The sequence below is a fragment of the Mobula birostris genome, chromosome 5 (assembly GCF_030028105.1).
Source record: "Mobula birostris isolate sMobBir1 chromosome 5, sMobBir1.hap1, whole genome shotgun sequence".
In the NCBI taxonomy this organism is placed as follows: domain Eukaryota; kingdom Metazoa; phylum Chordata; class Chondrichthyes; order Myliobatiformes; family Myliobatidae; genus Mobula; species Mobula birostris.
In genome coordinates this window covers 136,959,681-136,979,416 of record NC_092374.1, presented here as the reverse complement: position 1 = coordinate 136,979,416, position 19,736 = coordinate 136,959,681, and the positions used below count along the sequence as shown (strand labels likewise).

At 39.7% G+C, this 19,736-nt stretch overlaps 1 protein-coding gene across 1 annotated transcript in view; it reads left to right on the top strand.

Annotated features, from left to right (window-relative positions):
* LOC140197991 (glypican-6-like) overlaps nt 1–19,736 on the top strand; it is a 797,317-nt gene that overhangs the window by 417,596 nt on the left and 359,985 nt on the right. The gene's annotated exons all lie outside the window — the stretch shown is intronic.

Genomic DNA, 19,736 nt, shown 5'->3' with positions numbered 1-19,736 from the left:
TAATCTAGGTGCTCACATTGCTGTCTTGTCCTTTTTGAAATCAGACTATTTATAATGTTATTCCCCCTTAAGTGAGCTTCACCTGCAGAGCGAGCCTCACAATGTGATGTGAAGTTCAGCAGTGACTGCATGGAGCGATACTAAGAAGAAAAGGTTGGGATTGACATGTCCTCAGGGATCTGTTCTGGGACCCCTACTCTTCATGATTTTTATAAATGACCTGGATGAGGAAGTGGAAGGATGTAAATTTGCTGACGACACAAAGGTTGGAGGTGTTGTCAATTGGAGGGATGTCAGAGGTTACAGCAGGACATTGATAGGATGCAAAACTGGGTTGAGAAGTGGAAGATGGAGTTCAACCCAGATAAGTGTGAGGTGGTTCATTTTGGTAGGTCAAATATGATGGCAGAATATAGTATTAATGGTAAGACTCTTGACAGTGTGGAGGATCAGAGGGATCTTGGGGTCCGAGTCCATAGGACACTCAAAACTGCTGCGCAGGTTGTCTCTGTGGTTAAGAAAGCATATGGTGCATTGGCCTTCATCAACTGTGGGATTGAGTTTAGGAGTCGAGAGGTAATGTTGCACTATATAGGACCCTGGTCAGACCCCACTTGGAGTACTGTACTCTGTTCCAGTCGCCTCACTAAGGGAAGGATGTGGAAACCATAGAAAAGGTGCAGAGGAGATTTACAGGGATGTTACCTGGATTGGGGAGCATACCTGATGAGAATAGGTTGAGTGAACTCGGCCTATTTTCCTTGGAGCGACAGAGGATGAGAGGTGACCTGATAGAGGTGTATAAGGTAATGAGAGGCATTGATTGTGTGGGGAGTCAGAGGCTTTTTCCCAGGGCTGAAGTGGCTAGCACGAGAGAGCACAGTTTTAAGGTGCTTGGAAGTAGGTACACAGGAGATGTCAGGGCTAAGTTTTTTAGGCAGAGAGTGGTGAGTGCATGGAATGTGTTGCCGGCGACGGTGGTGGAGGTGGATACGATGAGGTCTTTTAAGAGACTCCTGGACAGGTTCACGGAGCTCAGAAAAATAGAGGGCTATGGATAACCCTAGGTAATTTCTAAGGTAAGGACATGTTTGGCACAGCTTTCTGGGCCAAAGGGCCTGTATTGTGCTGTAGGTTTTCTATATTTCTATGTTTCACTCTTCACGAAGGGAGAGAGGCAGAAGAAAGGAAACTATAGGCGAGTTAGTGTGACTTTAATGGTTGGGAAGATCTTGGAGATGATTTTTAAGGATGAGGTCTCAGGGTACTTGGAGGCACATGCTAAAGTACACCCTACTAAGCATGGTTTCCTCAAGGGAAAATTTTGTCTGACAATCTGTTGGAAATCTTTGAAGAAAAACCAAACAGGATAGTCAAGGGAGAATCAGTTGATATTGTGTACTTGGATTTTCAGAAGGCCTTTGACAAGGTACTACACATGAGGCTGCTTAACAAGCTATAATCCCATGGTATTACAGGAAATATTCTAGCATGGATAAAGCAGTGGCTGATTGGCAGGTGGCGAAGAGTGGGAATAAAAAGAACCTTTTCTGTTTGGCTGCTGGTGAGTAGTGGTGTTCCACAGGGGTCTGTTCTGGGACTAATTCCTTTTAAGTTATTTGTCAAAACTGATACACAAATGGACTTGGAATCCTTATGCAGAGTTCTCTGAAGGTTAATTTGCAGGTTGAACCTGTGGTGAGGAAGGCAGAGGCAATGTTAGCATTCATTTTAAGAGACCTAGAGGAAAAAAGCAAGGATTTAGTGTTGAGACTTTATAAAGCAATGGTGAGGCCTCACCTGGAGTATAGTGAGCAATTTTGGGCCCCCTATCTTAGAAAGGATATGTTGAAACTAGAGAGGGTTCAAAGGAGGTTGATGAAACTGATTCCAAGATTGAGTGTTTTTTCCTATGAAGAGCATTTGATGGCTGTGGGCCTGTATTCACTAGAATTCAGAAGAATGAGGGATGGCCTATTTACTTAGAAACATAGAAACATAGAAAATAGGTGCAGGAGTAGGCCATTCGGCCCTTCGAGCCTGCACCGCCATTTATTATGATCATGGCTGATCATCCAACTCAGAACCCTGCCCCAGCCTTCCCTCCATACCCCCTGATCCCCGTAGCCACAAGGGCCATATCTAACTCCCTCTTAAATAAAGCCAATGAACTGGCCTCAACTGTTTCCTGTGGCAGAGAATTCCACAGATTCACCACTCTCTGTGTGAAGAAGTTTTTCCTAATCTCGATCCTAAAAGGCTTCCCCTTTATCCTCAAACTGTGACCCCTCGTTCTGGACTTGCCAACATCGGGAACAATCTTCCTGCATCTAGCCTGTCCAATCCCTTTAGGATTTTATACGTTTCAATCAGATCCCCCTTCAATCTTCTAAATTCCAATGAGTACAAGCCCAGTTCATCCAGTCTTTCTTCATATGAAAGTCCTGCCATCCCAGGAATCAATCTGGTGAACCTTCTTTGTACTCCCTCTCTGGCAAGGATGTCTTTCCTCAGATTAGGGAACCAAAACTGCACACAATACTCCAGGTGTGGTCTTACCAAGGCCTTGTACAACTGCAGTAGTACCTCCCTGCTCCTGTACTCGAATCCTCTCGCTATAAATGCCAGCATACCATTGGCTTTTTCACCGCCTGCTGTACCTGCATGCCCACTTTCAATGACTGGTGTATAATGACACCCAGGTCTCGTTGCACCTCCCCTTTTCCTAATCGGCCACCATTCAGATAATAATCTGTTTTCCTATTTTTGCCACCAAAGTGGATAACTTCACATTTATCCACATTAAATTGCATCTGCCATGAATTTGCCCACTCACCCAACCTATCCAAGTCACTCTGCATCCTCTTAGCATCTTCCTCACACCTATCGAATAGTGAAAGGCCTTGGAGAGGATGTTTCCTATGGTGAGAGAGTCTAAGACTAGTGGACACAGACTCAGAATAGATGGATATCCTTTTAGAAAGGAGATGAAGAGAAATTCCTTTAGCCAGAGAGTGGTGAATCTGTGCAGTTCTTTGCCACAGGCAGCTGTGGAGTCTGAGTCTTTATATATACTTTAGGTTGAGGTTGATACATTGCTAATTGGTCAGGGATTGAAGGGATATTGGGAGAAGGTAGTAGATTGAGGCTGAGAAGAAAATTGGATCAATTATGTTGAAATGATGGAGCAAACTCGATGTGCCAAATAGACTAATTCTGCACCTATTGTATATCTGATGATTGAAAACAAAGGGTTTGGATGCCAGAAAATAAGAATAAGTATCGTTTACAGCAAAGCATGAATGTATCTTTGTCTGTTACACAGGATGTCATTTGTAGGTGCCATATATCACAACTAATGATATCAGATAAAAAGACAAATGCCTAGAATTTAGAATTACTTCTAAAGACTCTGTGGTCACTGTACATCTAATCAATGGCTTTTGTTCATTGACACACATTGAAAATTTAGTAGCACCTGGGACTCATAACATGAAATGAGGTAAGTCTCACTCAAGCTAATTACTTTCCTTTGCTTGAGACAGTATTATAGAGTACCCAAAGAAAAATGAGTAAGTCCAGGGGCACGGCAAGTTTTGGAGAATTAACTGGAAGACACCCAGGGTCATGATTAGAAGTGAGGTCAGAGCAATTAATGATCAATACTTTTATACCATGTATATTTTAAATCACTAAATACAAAAACAAAATTAGGCAGTGTTATTTGCCTGACTGAACACCTAAGTTTGCTTACATTACGAAGCTAGATGGGTAAATAAATTGTGGTTTTGGTACAAAGTTTGCAATAAGTAATTCAGAGGTTAAATGAGTGATGAAGAAATTTGCAAGTACCCTTTATAGAAGGAATAGAAAAACAGACTTTTTTGAATGTCATGAGGAATCAGTAAACGGTGAAATGTGGATGTACCGCCAGAGCGAAGTTAGAAAGCTGGACTGGTAGATTTAATACAATTAATAGAAAGATTAGAGTGGAAATCTGCTCCTCATTCCACGTAAAGAGGTGTACGAATCTGCAACACACAGCCCTAAAGCGTGATGGAAACTCAAATCTTCGTGGCATTTAACCAGGAGATGGATGTGGGCTGAAAAACCTGCAGGAAACTTGTGTCTGGCTTCTTCTAGAGTTGTATATTTTATGTCATTGATCATAGTCTCAGTATTTAAATAGCCCATCGAGAACGTGCCAACAATCCATTTACAATGATGATTACTACAAGTCTGTAATTTTATCATGGAAGAGTTTAAAACATATTTCAAGCTTCACACAGATGGCTTTCTAGTCAGTTTCTTGTAAATAATTCAATAAGATCATTTTCAGATTAGCAAAACCATTCTGGTGCTTTTCCACTCACCCCTTTGCCAGAGTGTGGGTTTTGTTGCTTAACCCTTACTTATTTCTATACCTTCACAGTATGGTCCTGGTCAATTTTGACCCGGCCCAAGAATCCTCTCATAGCAAGTGTCTATACCAAATTTTGAACCTCAGGTCTATCTAAAATGTATAAATAGTCTATCTGACATTAATAAATGGGTGATTAATCCTTAATTAATGTTTCAGAGATCTAAAATCCATTTCAATAGATACGGGTCAAATTTGACCTGGAACAGCCTCAATGTACAAAACTTTGTAGCACCTGTACAAAAGTATAAAATTTTTAAATATTTTCATTTTTGCGCATTTTGGGGCACTTTAGGAAAAGTCATCAAATTTCGACTAAAAAGAATGGCATTTAGGGTGTTTTTACTGCTGTCAAATGTCAAAACGGGTCAAATTTGACCCGGACAGTATGTAAGGGTTAAGATGAGTCTATCAACATTCTGAAAAGGAGGATTGCATACTGATGGATTTAGAATGTTTCCTAGCTTTTGCTTTCTTGAACATTGGATGTAGGAATCAGATGTTGGTTCCTTGTGTGCACTGATCTCACTAGCATCCCAGTAGAATAGGTATTAGTACAAACATTCACAGAGGATGGATCTTTACTTTGCAGTTAAAAAGAAATATATTAAAGAAACACTGCAAGTAACTTCACAGCTGTGGACTACTGTTCACTCAAAGCAATGGTGCATGCCTAGGCTACCTCAGCTGAGGTTTTCGCTGCTGTTTGTGAATGACCCTGGAAAGGCCAGAAAAACCTCATGGGGATGAGCATATAAATATTGCCGGAAAGAGTACGTAAGTTATTTATGTCTGGAAATTCATCAGTGTTTCCAGTGTAAAAAGGATGTTTTTGGTGGTGGCATTAATAGCATTTAGAGTAGATTTCAATCTGAAGGAATTGAGCTTTTGAAAAAGAGTAGATCCAATTCTAATTATCATTTAATGGGTGGAAGGATAAAAACCTACCATACACGATTAATGACATTGGATCTTCATAAAGTGAGAATATTTGAATGCACAGTTATCTATCACAGATAATTCATTTTCATGTGTTTATTTAGGAGATTTAAAACCTCTTCAGTTTCCTCAGCAACACAAGCTGTATGGTGCCAAATATAGAATCTCCTCTGGAAGACTAAATATTAGAAACTGTCTGCATGGGGCTCTTGTCTCATGCTGATTAAATTAGTGCTGAATTTGATAACAGATTGTAACATTGGTCGGAGTAAGTTTACTGTTACATAAACTGGAGACCAGGATTTGCTGTTCCACCATGGCCTCTCTCTCTGAAGCTCATATGGTAATTGCTATGCAAAAATCAGACCTCTTCCCCTCGTCAAAGTAGAGCACAGGTTTGAAATGTCTGAACACTCATGGACAATCCCGGTAGTAACAGACCTCAGTGTTGCTTAAATGGTATTGTCCAAGAATCGAACGTATCTACATTGATGTTGCTACCCTGACTACAGTACAAAGGGTAGGACATTACCAGCTCAAAGGACAAGCTGGTGGGTACATCTTTTGCAAGGGTAAGTAGGAGAGAAGTGACTTCCGCATTAGGTTAAGTTTTGAAATCAAGAATACAAACCTGGCTTTGCAGTGGGATATTGGTTCTTGCATTGAAGAACTCATCTGAAACTCTTTCTTTGATGGATCTGTCTTTGACTCCTTCCCATTATCTTGTCCAGTTGACTATCAACACGTAGATAATAAGTTGAAAAGGCCACATATCAGCTGAAAAACAAAGCTGGTCATTCATGTGCTGAAGAACTAAAACCTAGTTGAGGGGAACATCAGACTTATTGCACATTCCTAATTCTATTACATCTAGGAGTAGGAGGACGTGCAGTGGGTCTTTGCAAATTATTCATGACCATCTTAAAAAAAAGGAGACAGATTCAATTGTATTGAAGACAGAGGTGTCTCCCTGCTGCCTGTCACAGGGAAAATTATTGCAAAGATCCTGCACAAACACCTCCTCCCAATAGCTGAGTGGATTCCATTCATCCATTAGCACAATGGCCACTATAGACACTGTACAGTGTCATGAATTTAATATTTGTGCAACATTTGATAAAACATTCCTGTTTGTTTAAATAATTACTAGTTATATGTAAAAATACTTTAATCACATACATCATCATGCTTAAAGATGAAGTTAGACCTGCATTTCGTAGTTCTGTATTTTCCTTTGAATTAATTTGATGTTAACAATAACAAAATGCAAGGTAGACTGTTTCGGTTACAGAGAAAGTGTAACTGCAGGCAGACTGTAAGGTGCAAAGTGATGATGAGGTAAATTGTGAGGTCAAAAGCCCATCTTACTTTTCGTGAGGTCTTTTAATTAGTTTTAGTGGGATAGAAGCTGTCCTTGATCCTGGTGGGAGTCTTTACTATCTTCTCCCCGAAAGGAGGAAGATGTCCAGGGTAGGAGGGGTGTTTGATTATGTTGGCTGTTTTACCTAGGTAGTGAAAAGTGTGGACAGAGCCTATGGAGGGGAGATCACGTTTTGTGATATGCTCTGTCCACAATTCTACAGTTTGTTGTGGTCTTGGGCAGAGAAGCTGCTATACTAAGCTGTGATATATCATGATATATTGGTTTCTATGGCACATCTGTGGAAATTGGTGAGGGTCAATGGGGACATGCCCAATTTCTTTAGACTCCTGAGAAATCAGAGACTTTGTTAAGATTTCTGGGTCATGGCATCCTGTGGCAGGGCCAGGACAAGCTATTGTTAATGTTTACTCCTAAACAATTGAAGTTGTTAACCAAAACAACACATACAAAATGCTGGAGGAACTCAGCAAGCCAGGCAGCATCCATGGAAAAGAATAAACAGTCAATGCTTCGGGGCGAGACCCTTTGTCAGGACTGGAAAAGAAATGAGAAGTAAAGTAAGAAAGTGAGGAGAGGAGAGGAAGAAATACAAAGTGGTAGATGATAGGTGAAACTGGGAAAGGGGAGGGGTGAAATAAAGAGCTGGAAAGCTCTTAACCATCTCGACCTCAGCACCATTAATCTAAGTAGCCTCAATTCTTGAAGTTAATGATCTGCTCTTTTGTTTTGTCGACGTTTCGGGCTGAGATCCTTCGTCAGTCTTGACAAAGGGTCTCGGCCCAAAACGTCGACTGTACCTCTTCCTATAGATGCTGCCTCACCTGCTGCATTCACCAGCATTTTGTATGTGTTGCTTGAATTTCCAGTGTCTGCAGATTTTCTCGTGTTTGCTCTTTTGTTTTGCTGACATTGAGAGAAAAGTTGTTGTTTTGATACCATGTCACGAGGCTATCCTCCTCCTTGTACTCCAACTTGTTATTATTTAACACGGAGCGACCACTCTCCGCTGAACATCAACGACTCCTCCGTAGAGATCGTTAAGAGCAGCAAATTTCTTGGTGTTCACCTGGCGGAGAATCTCACCTGGTCCCTCAACACCAGCTCCATAGCAAAGAAAGCCCAGCAGCATCTCTACTTTCTGCAAAGGCTGAGAAATTCCATCTCCCATCCCCTATCCTCACCACGTTCTACAGAGGTTGTATTGAGAGCATCCTGAGCAGCAGCATCACGGCCTGGTTCGAAATTGCACCATCTCGGATCACAAGACCCTGCAGCGGATAGTGAGGTCAACTGAGAAGATCATCGGGGTCTCTCTTCCCTCCATTGCAGACATTTACACCACACGCTGCATCCTCAAAGCAAACCACATTATGAAAGACCCCACACACCCCTCATATAAACTCTTCTCCCTCCTGCCATCTGGAAAAAGGCACCAAAGCATTCAGGCTCTCATAACCAGACTATGTAACAGTTTCTTCCTCCAAGCCATCAGACTCCTCAATACCCAGAGCCTGGCTTGACACCAACCTACTGCCCTCTGCTGTGCCTACTGTCTTGTTTATTATTTATTATTATTTATTGTAGTGCCTGCACTGTTTTGTGCACTTTATGCAGTCCTGGATAGGTCTGTAGTCTAGTGTAGTTTTTGTGTTTTTTGTTATGTAGTTCAGTGTAGTTTTTGTATTGTTTCATGTAGCACCATTGTCCTGAAAAACGTTGTCTCATTTTTACGATGTTCTGTCCCAGCAGTTATGGTTGAAATGACAATAAAAAGTGACTTGACTTGACTTGATTTGAGATTCAGCATAATCTGGTAAATTGTGTTTGACTATGCTCTTTTCATCCAGAAGATCAGCAAGTGAATGTAAATGGGCCAGAGCCTGAACATCAAAGAGAATAGGCAATTTGTCAGTCGGGGAGAGTGAGTGGCATCGTCACTTGGAATGAGCCTGATTTTTGCATGCTTCATTTCTCTGTCACCCTTGTGTTACACCAAACAATGTTTTCCTTAATCAATAAAAATTGAAGATAAAAACTTGTTAAAACTAGAACCCATTCTATTTCTTTTCAGTTTTACTTCTTGCACTGCAGCACAAATGATGGTTTCATGTAACCATATAACCATATAACAATTACAGCGCAGAAAAGCAAATGATCTCTTTTGTCGTCTCCACCTAGTGAGACGGCAGAGCTGCAGGGAGAACTTGGTGAGAGTGCTGATGTATAAATGTTGCAGCCATCGGTCTGGAGACCTTTTACCCACTGTAAAGAGCTGAGCTCTTCTTGATGATTCAGGAATGCTGTAGTCAGCTTGTCAGTCACATTCACCACATTCAGCACTTCAGCAGAAGCAGATACCAGCAGAGTACTGTTGGATTTGCGTCATGTCCATTTCAACCACATTTGGTGATAAATCAAAGGAGCAGGAAGTCTATGTCTTGAGTAATACAGTAGCTATTTTGAAAAGGATATCAGATTATACTAACTTTCTTATTGTGATGTTGGTAACTGTTACCAATCATTCTAATGTGTCCATACACACAAATATTGGAAATAATGCAAAAATATAGTTTATTCCTCAGCACCTCTTGTGCTTAGTTTGTTAGACTGACCTGAAGTAATGATGGTTACAAAGATTTTAGTGGGAATTGTGATGAGAGTTGTTTGAGTGAGTGATTTAACCAATTGGAAACTGTATGGGAACAAATTCTGCACACAGTTTCTTTGAGCCTTATGACCAATTACAATTATATGCTTATTTTAAAAGAATTGATTAATCTATTCTTGGAGAACCATATAATTGCTTCAGGATGATATAAATATGTGAAACATGCTAATATAATTGAAGTTCTGCCAAAATTTAAATAAGAGCATATCTTTGTTAGCTCTGTAGAAAACAGCTTAAAATGACAAGCTAATTCAGCACCTTCCTATGATTTGGGTCTGTGGATGTAACAATAAACCATAGACAGCTGTTATCATGTGAATTGAGTATTGGGGATCACAGAGTCACATTAAACAGATCCAAGCTTTTCAATATACCAAGTCCATGCCGACCATTAGAAAATTATTAGCATAAATGCTATTTGTATCTATCCGCATTCCCATCAACTCCCCCCAGATTCTGCCTACAAACTAGGGACAAATTGCTAACCTATCAAACTGCATGCCTTTATAATTTGGGAGAGAATGCAAACTCCAGAGGTCTGGATGGACATTGACTCAGTGAAGCCATGGGGCAGCAACACATGTTGAGTACCCAACTGTGCCATCCCCACCATTTTCACTATGCTGAAACTGTCTTCTTTCACTCTCCAATTCTGATCCTTTACTGCAGATTCCAAAGCCCACTCTGACTATTGCCAATGGAAAAAACAGTTTACAAATCTTTTTGACCATCTGCTAAATTTTGCATTAGAAATACCAAATTTGTGCCCATTTAAGATTAGGCAGCTTCCACACTTGGATCGATTAGTCTTCTGTCCAACGCATCCAGGTTTTATTACTTAGGTGCTATTCTGATCATTCCTCCCATCCTTCGCCCTCCAACAGCTGGAATTCATCCCTAGCTTATTTGAATGTTCATCCATGCCTCCTCATCCCACAACCCAAGTTAGCTGGCTAACATTATCTCACAATCCACACAAGCTTCCAGTTCAAGCTCAATAACATTATTTTCAAATCTCCTTGTGGTCTCACCTCTCCAAATCTGTGTGAGTGACTACAAGTGTAAGGAAACTCTATACCTTAATTATGGTTCCATCTAAATAACCTCACCAATGGATGTGTGCTTTTAGTTGTCGAGAGTCAAAACTTTAATATTTTCAATTTTTCTCTCTTCCTACATAATATTCCTGAAGGTTATCTTTGACCAACAAGTCAATTTCTGTTAGGTTCATCTTTGAATCCCCTGGAGATATTTGTGAGTGTTAACAATGTTATATAAATGTGACTTCTTATTTAAAAATCTGAGTTACTTTGAAAGCTTGAATATCTGATGCTGGGCCCCAGACAGGAAATTCAAATCATGTGTTTGTTTGTCGCTGGAAGTGCTGAGCTTTAATCATTTTTAGATCATCCCTGAGTTGTACTGAGAGTGCCAAATAAAGCTGTATTATTCCTTTACAAACAATTGGATGGTTTCGGAGTAACAATAATAATGACAATAGAGGAATCTGTTCTCCTGGGCTGTTTTAGAGCCTCTAACCTGCATTAAAAAAATGATGCTCTGTAGTGGATGAAAGACAGAGTGTTCAGTTGAAAACAACCTTACATTCATTGTGTGTTTAGTACACAGTCTAGTGTACATTCTGAGAATCTCCCATGTCAATCGATCAAGAGCATTATCCTGCACAAAATATGGACTGGATTAGAGGACAAAATGTGGAATGTAGGTCTATAACTACAATGTGAACAGAATGTTTGTGCGCATCAAAAGCTATTAGAAATGTCAGAGATACGAGATGCTGCAAAGCGTAATCTGACATCTACAGAAATATAGAAAAGATTGTGAAAGGAAATAGATGACAGTGATGCAGAAAAGAAGTTAGTATTTTTAGATAGTTTCTGGTGTTTCCTACAGAGCTCTCCTTATAGCTCAACAATCTATAACCAAGGAGCTGCATTATTTAAACTCTTTATTACCTACCTCTGACAGGTTTTTAGGACAGAAGGTTCCGAATTTCCATGAGTTCCAACATTAGTTTGTACTGGCACGAGAAACATTGCAGATGCTGGAAATCCAAAGCAACCCACACAAAATGTTGGAGGAACTCAGCAGGTCAGACAGCATCTGTGGAAATGAACAAACAGTTGATGTTTCAGGCTGAGACCCTACAGGTCTGCTTACTCTTTTCCATACTTGCTGCCTGGCCTGCTGAGTTCCCCCAGCATCTTGTGTGCGTTGCTTAGTTTGTACTGGGTTGGCTTGTATCAAGTTTGGAAGTAATGCATTTGATTAAATTTTCTACAAAAATCACTTGAAATTGCAATAAAATGATAGCATGGGGAAAAAGGCATTTAGTACAACTGGCCCACAATGGCATTTGTTCAACTGACACAATTGGATTCATGGGTCACATTATATTAATCGCCTGGAGGTGGAAAGACAGCTCATATGAATAACGCATAGTGATGGTATTGGGCTCCCTGTCTGCAAAACCCTAAACTCAAAAGAAGAGTTTAAGCTCTATCCAATATAGATATCTGCAGGTACCCTTCCTATTGGGAAGTTATACTCTATACACGTACTCTTCAAGGATGAACTTCACTTCCCCGTCTAGCCTCTATAGCAAGGTTTAGCTGCCAGTCCCATGCTTGAGTGGTGCGTTCCCCCTCCTTACCAACGAAGAAATTCTTCCAGCCAATGAAGTAGGTTAAACGCAGTTATTTTATTTTTAATAATGTGTGTTTAAATTTTGACAAATAATTCTTAACACACATTTATCGCTTACAGAGGATTTCTAATTCATAAAAAGATTTCCAAATTACCCAAAGATAAGCAAACTACAAAAGATTTCCAAATACAAGTACAATTCTTATGAACTAGAAGAACATACCAACAAGTTGCAGACAAATGAGACGTCTGTTACAGAAACTGAATGTTGAGGAATTAAATCCAGCTCTGTAACCCTATTTTTCTGTCATTCTCCTTGTCATTTGTAACAATCCCAATACTTGTGATACTTATACTATGCTGTCCTAAATGACTTCATCTGCATGTAATGTTTTCCAGATACCTTTGTTGGAACAAAGTAGCTCACTCAAATGGTATTTAAGGCTTCTGGTGACAGAGATCCCAAACATCTACAATTAATGCTGTGGGGGCTAACCCTCTGAATACACAAAAATCCCAACATGTAACCATGTTTAATGTACTAAATGACATAACCTCACTGCCTTTTATTTGGTTCATGCAGACATGAAGTCTCCTGGTCTCTTCACTTTGCAAAGTGGACCTCTTAGCAGGCAGACTCCCGCTGTGAGCTAGCAGCCTGTATTCTGTAACACTGTTTGCAAAGCTGTGTCTCCAACTTCAAAGTGATTGCTGCTTACATTAACAACTGGAGACTGGAGATGTTAAGGACAAAAAAAGCTGAGCAAAGAATATTTGTTAAAAGTTTCATTTTATTACCAAGCACCCAGACCCTTTGGAAAGGTGATGCCACTGTGCTCGAAAGCTGAGTTTAGCAATAAGCCTGTCAGGCCCTGGAAAATGAATAGCCATTACAGTACATCGAGAGGATAATGTACAGCATGAAGAATAAATATTTTCATGAGAAATAGGCATTTTCACAAATAAATGTTCCACCTGATTTACTACCTTTAAGAGAAAGTTGGAATGAAAAATGGGAAAATAAATGGTAATTGGTCAATCAGCCGAACTGGTGCTTTCAGTTGTAAAGTTTGATCATGGCTGATCTTTAGTTTTATTTTCTTGTCTTAGTTGTGCATCAATTAACTAAATATCTTGATCACTTGTTTTAAGATTTTTGATTCCTCTTTTTCTTCTTCATTTTTAACACCTTTCTTTGTATTTCTCCTCTTTTCCTCCTCTGTCCCTTGCGAGCAGCGATGACTTCCTTCCACTGCAGTTCTTATGTGATAGATGAAGTCAGCGTGGAAATCCTAGACATCTCTTCTGAGGGGGCATTTGGAAAATTTGTGGTGCCTGTTGAGTTTCAGTATGTTCCTGAAGCATGGGGTCTGAAATCAGGCTTCATGGAAGCCTAATAGAGCAGACCAACTGTAATGAAGCTCCCAGTGCTGGGATTGGTAGCTAGGTAGAGGACATAGAGTTGGTTTTCTTTCCTTCCTTTGGATTTGGAGGGTTTGCCAAGACATCTGTGAGCCTTACCTAGAACTGACAGCTTTCTAGCATGAAGTATATGAACTTTCTATTCACCTGTGTGTAACGAAGTGCTTCCTGACATCACCCTTGAATCATCCAGCTCTAATTTTGAACTTATGTACCCTTGTTTTGGTTTCATCAACAAGAGGAAGTATTTCTTCCATCTACTCTACCATTCTTTATTATCTTAAGCATTTCAATTATATCAAAAGGGTGAAAGCCTTGTCTATGCAATCTCAACCATTACTTAACCCTTTTAGTCCATTATAATCAATGAACAAAATAAGCTGAGTAGATGTTTGTATGTGTCATTTTATTAATCAGGCATGCCTCTAATCACAATGAGAGCAAAGCTTTCTAAAGACTTTTTATTTGGTGTGGGTTTCCAAAACAAGTATTTAGAACGAATAAACTCTTCTCGGACTTTCAGCTAGGTACAGATATCAATTATAACCGACGTTTCGATGACGATGTCTGCCATTGGCAGAGGTTGTCATCGAAACATCGGTTATAATCGATGTTTGTACCCGGCTGGAAGCCTGAGAAGAGTTTACTCATCACGTATGTCAGGAAAGCACTAGATACTTCTTCAGGAATTAAGAAATTCAAAGACTTTGTTGAAATGAAATTCAGCAGAACCACAACTATCATAGCAATCTTTAATCCAAAGTTAGTTTTAAAATAATGACAGCGATGGAAGGCAGAATTGATTGCTTTGTTGCAAAGTTTGCTATGATACAAAGATAGCTGAAGGAGCGGGTTGCTTTGAGGAAGTAGAGAGGCTGCAGAGGACTTTGACAGATTAGGAGAATGGGCGAAAATTGACAGATGGAATACAATGTTAGAAATGTATGTTCATGCACTTTGGTAGAAGAAATAAAAGACCACTATTTCGATGTGGAGAGAAAATTTAAAAAAAAACTAAGATGCAAAGGAGCCTGAGAGTCCTTGTGCAGGATTCCCTAAAGGTAATTTGCAGGTTGGGTCGATAGTGAGGAAGGCAAATGTGATGTTAGCAATCATTTCAAAAGGACTAGAATATAAAAGCAAGGAAGTAATGTTGAGGTTTTGTAAAGCATTGGTGAGGCCTCACGTGGATTGTGTGAACAGGTTTGGGCCCCTTATCTAAGAAAGGATGTGCTGTCACTGGAGAGGGTTCAAAGGAGGTTCACAAAAATGATTCTGTGATCGAAAGGCTTGTCATATGAAGAGCTTATGATGGCTCTGGGCCTCTGCTCACTGGAATTCTGAAGAATGAGGGGTGGCCTCATTGAAACCTATCGAATGTTGAAGGGCCTCGACAGAGTGGACATAGAGAGGGTATTTCCTATAGTGGGGGAGTCTAGGACTAGGGGAGACAGCCTCAGAATGAAGGGGTGTCCTTTTAGAATGGAGGTAAGGAGGAATTTCTTCAGCCAGAGAGTGGTGAATCTGTGGAATTCACTGTCACGGGTGGTTGTGGAGGCCAAGTCATTGGGTATACTTAAGGCAGAGGATGATGGATTTTTGATTAGTCAGGGCATGAATGGATACAGGAAAATGGGTCGGCCATGATGAAATGGCGGAGCAGACTCGTTGAGCAAGATGGCCTAATTCTGCTCGTATATATTATCGTCCAGAATCACCTATCCAGATTTCCCCAAGCTCTATGTGACAGGCTAATCTTGCACAGGAGTTGGGTGACAAGGCCTCAGAGGGGAATGTCCCAGTTGATACCCCGATGTTCATAATCATTTAAATATATGAAAGATAACTACTAACAAAATTATTTTTAAAAGTTAAAAATTTATTTTTATACTTCCAAATTAATAAAAGATTAAGCTAAAATAGAGTAAGTGAAGCAAAGCATCCACCTTCTAGATCATGAATCCCCACTGAAATGAATGGGACCTGTGACTGTTCACCAGTTCTGACTTATCTCCACCATTGGATGCCACGTGCATTCGTAACAGCAACGTAACTGTGTTGACCTCAGGCCAACAACTTAGAACATGAATTCTACTATTCCCTTGGAACCAATACTCACTCAGACCACTTTTCTAATTTATAACAATGAAACAGGGGATCTCCCCTTGGCCAGATAATTGCTCATTCCTTCTCCTAGCCCCTCGCTTGGGGGTTCTTCCTTGCGATGGTGATTCTCTGGAGTTATCGCTGATAGTGCAATTGAAGTGTCCACTTTTATATTCATTCCTTATCAATTCAAATAAAGGGTTCCGGTGTCTTTGGATATTTATCACCTTTTTATTGGGTCTGGTTCAGGGTTACAACCCACATTGTTCGATGCTTTCTGCCCCCCAGTCTCATGTCTTAGTTCCTTTTAACCCTGGTTCAAACCAGTCCAACTAGGTAACCCTGAGTCTAACAAGCTTACAGTGTTCTCTGGTCGGTCTGCCACTTTACATAGTAAATTGCTATTCGTCTGAGAGTGGTCTCAAGTTTAGTAGGTCATTACCTGAAGCTCCTTGTGTCTATGTTCAATCACTTTGATTAGAGAATTCCAGAGGAAGAATCAGTTCAGAGCCCACAAAATGGAGGGGGGGGGTACTATCTCACAACATGGGTGCCTCCATCCCACTGTCCTTGATCCATTCCAGTTTGAAGTTCTCTGCAATATTTTAAATCTGCCATGGCCAACAGTGACGCGATTAATTCCCATTAAGTCACTATTTTCAATGTGTCATACTCCTGTTTCTTGGTGAATTAATTACAAAGATCTTGTGTCATAATCTTTGATCTGATTTCTGTTGTTGACTGATTTAAACAAGCCTGAGAATGTGTCCAACATACAAAAGGGAAATGATATCTGTGTTGGAGTGAATCACAATGATCTAGTCTAATTTGCTCATAGTGAGGAAATTGAAACAAATGCTTTAAAGAAACACACTTGATATACTCCCACCTGTGCATATTGCTCTTTATTCTCACTTGAACAATAACTGTAAATACGTACAATTTATAGGCATTTCTGTGCAAAAATGTTTTCCAACTTAAGGACTGGCTATTTTCTTGGCTGTGCTACTCAGACACAACCAGCAGGTTGTTTTAAACATCAGGAAAGGGGGAATGAAATGTGACGCACAGAATTATTTTTCTCAAGCAAGGTAAGGTGTTTTGCTGTGATTTTGATGTGCAGTGTTGTTTGGGCTCAGGGTTGCCTCATTCAACAAACACGAGCACTTTCAATGAGAACATTACATAAAGGCTGAAGTTCATGACAATAGCTGATGGCAATGACTGCATACATGGCAAATGTATTTGTAAATCTTGTTAAGAAGCAGGGTTCAATTACATGCAAATTCTGGATTTCTGTGATTAATTGCTATGTGCAGTTTCCAATGTGTTGCTGTCAGTTTTACAAAGTAATAAAACAAAAGGGAACAGTTTCATCATTAATGCAGCCTCAAGCACTGAGTTACTCAAAATATAATTTGTCGAAAGTATTCTTTGCACCAGGGCTCTATTTACTTCTCCCTCCAGCCTTTTCAAATTTTCTGGGTTGATTATGAGTATAATAAACACTATATTAAATAATTTATTCAATAGATTTCCTCTCAGTGGTATCAAAATGATCACTGCATTGGCAACAAGTCAGTTTTATACTGACACCACCATTGGTTTGATTTTCTTTCACTTCTTCACACTGAGAAATACGCTCATGTATATGCACGAGCTTGTCCCAATGCATAAAAGAATCCTGCTGTTCTTGCTTCCAAGATCTTTGAATGTTTCTGCAGATGTATGTTTTCTCTTTCTGAACTTCCACCAATGAATAATATAACAAAAGGCTTTCTGCAATACCCAGGAAGTCCAAGGCATTATACCTACTCCTCAGCTACTTAGTTGCATTGTGCAAGTTTTGCTTTTAAACCTGCAGTGGTCTGGTGTATGTGGGCCCCTGCCACGACAGTGACACAATTTATTCAACCAGGCATGATTCTGTTTAGATGTTGCAATTTTGTTCACACTCATTTTCATTCCTGACTGCAACTCAGTTGCATTCTCTGGCTGCTCTTTCCATTGATGCAGCGATTTCAACCACTCTTTTAAACGTAGGTTGGGTTCAGTTAGGAACCAGTTTTGAATGCTTTCTAATAAGATTCCTCAAATTAAATAATCTCTCAGTGCATCGTTAAGCCCATCTCTGAACTGACAATGCTCACACAATTTCTTCACTTCAGCCACGTAAGCTGAAATGGACTCCCCTTCATTTTGAGTTTGCTTCTGAAACCAAAAGCGTTCTGCTCTCAACAATAGCTTCAATTCTAGATACTCTTGCATCAGCAAACCTCATTTTAACTGTTTCAGTTGGAACAGTTAAACTTCTAAGCCAACTGTATGCCTTACAACTTATTGCATTCAGCAAAATTGGCACTCAGTTTATATTCACTATTTTATTTGCTTCAAAATACTGTTTAATATGTTCAGTATGCACCATCTAGTTATCTGTTGTGCAATCAAATTCGCGACTATCTTTCCAATGTAGCCAGCTGTTACTGCTTTTTAAAAAATCTATTATTATTAGCTCCTGGTACTCACTGTTCATGAAGCCGTGAATTTCGTCCATTTTCTGCCATTTTTTAAAACTCAAGTGTCTCCCGTTATGAAGAAAAAATGTTCTGCACTTCAACTGGTAGTTAGTCATCTCGGGTTTGCTTTTAGAACTTATTCATCGCTACTGTTGTGTTTTGTAACTGCAGAAAGTAATTGAAAGCAAAACACAAGGGCCAGGAATACTTGTGTTCTTAGTTTTACCTCAGCGAGGTGTTCAACTATGACATGGTTGCTTAATGATGTATGCCGTTCATATACTTCCTGCATATAACTCATAATAAATTATGTAAAAAAGCAAAGAATGGTTAATCAAATAATATATTTATAATATTACTCAAGTATTACTGAAATATTAAATACACTACATTTGGGTTAGTGAGTCATGGGCATGCTCACTTGGTGTCAGAACTGTGGCAACACTTGCATTGTTCTTGGACTGTGTTGGTCATTGATGCAAAATGACCAACAGCTTGTTTCGATGTTTCAATGTACATGTGACAAATACAAGCTAATCTTTATCTAGGTTGGGTTTGCTGATATATTTCCATTATACGTATCACATGGTACTCAGATTAACTCTATTTCACAAAATGCTAATTGAAACTATGTTGTAATAATATTTCTATAATTTCTTGATACTACTGTACTTGCCTTTAACTTGTTCCAGTAAAAAGCTGAAATAACAGAAGTATAGTCGAAGAATCTACCCTGTTTTACCATATTTTACTGGAAGAGAACTTACCCCATGATCAAACAGAAATAAAGGCACAGACCTCAGTATAAGTTTAACCCTTTAATATGTGATGTCAGGTTACATCTTAAGTTTATACAGTAAATTTTGGACAATCGCCAACAGCTAAGCTTACTTGGTCAGCGATTTCAAGAAGCATTTATTACGTGTCAGCAAGTCTACAAATGTTTCCACGTGGTACACAAAATTAGAACTGCATCTCCATATTCACTATCCCGATTAGCCAGACAGACTCGGACAAAGGTCAGCAATACTTCATTATTGACATGACATATTGTTAGCGACCACAAGGAAGACAGAATTTGTGTCTTATCCTGTCTTCCTCATGATCCAAATCTTGGATAATACTTAGCTAGTCAAGTTTGACAACAAATGTTTATTCAAAATTTATTTTTCTTCCACAGGCCTTTCCTTTTTGATCATCTGATCAACCTTATCCCTCATCCACCTCTTCACGCTTCTCCTCTATTTCCTCGCAATAAGGAATGTCATACCCAAGGGATAAAGGCCTTATGTTTAACTGGGCTTCTTCATCATATTCTGGATTGAAAAATTCCAGTTTAACATGTGGGAATAATTTTTCAGGAGGAGCCGGAGGCTGAGTTATCCAAAAACATGCACATCATGTCACCATGACCACCGGTATGATCATTACCAAAATTAGCCCGTAGGGTTCCCCACCTAAATCAGTCTTTTCTTTGCACTAACTCCTTCCCATTCACTGCCCTGTCCTGTTTTTCTGGCACCAGCACTTTCCAGCTGTTTGAGTAGCTACATACACCTAGGCACATAATGATTTGTTAAATTATAGTTAAGCAGATACCATCCCTCAAACAAT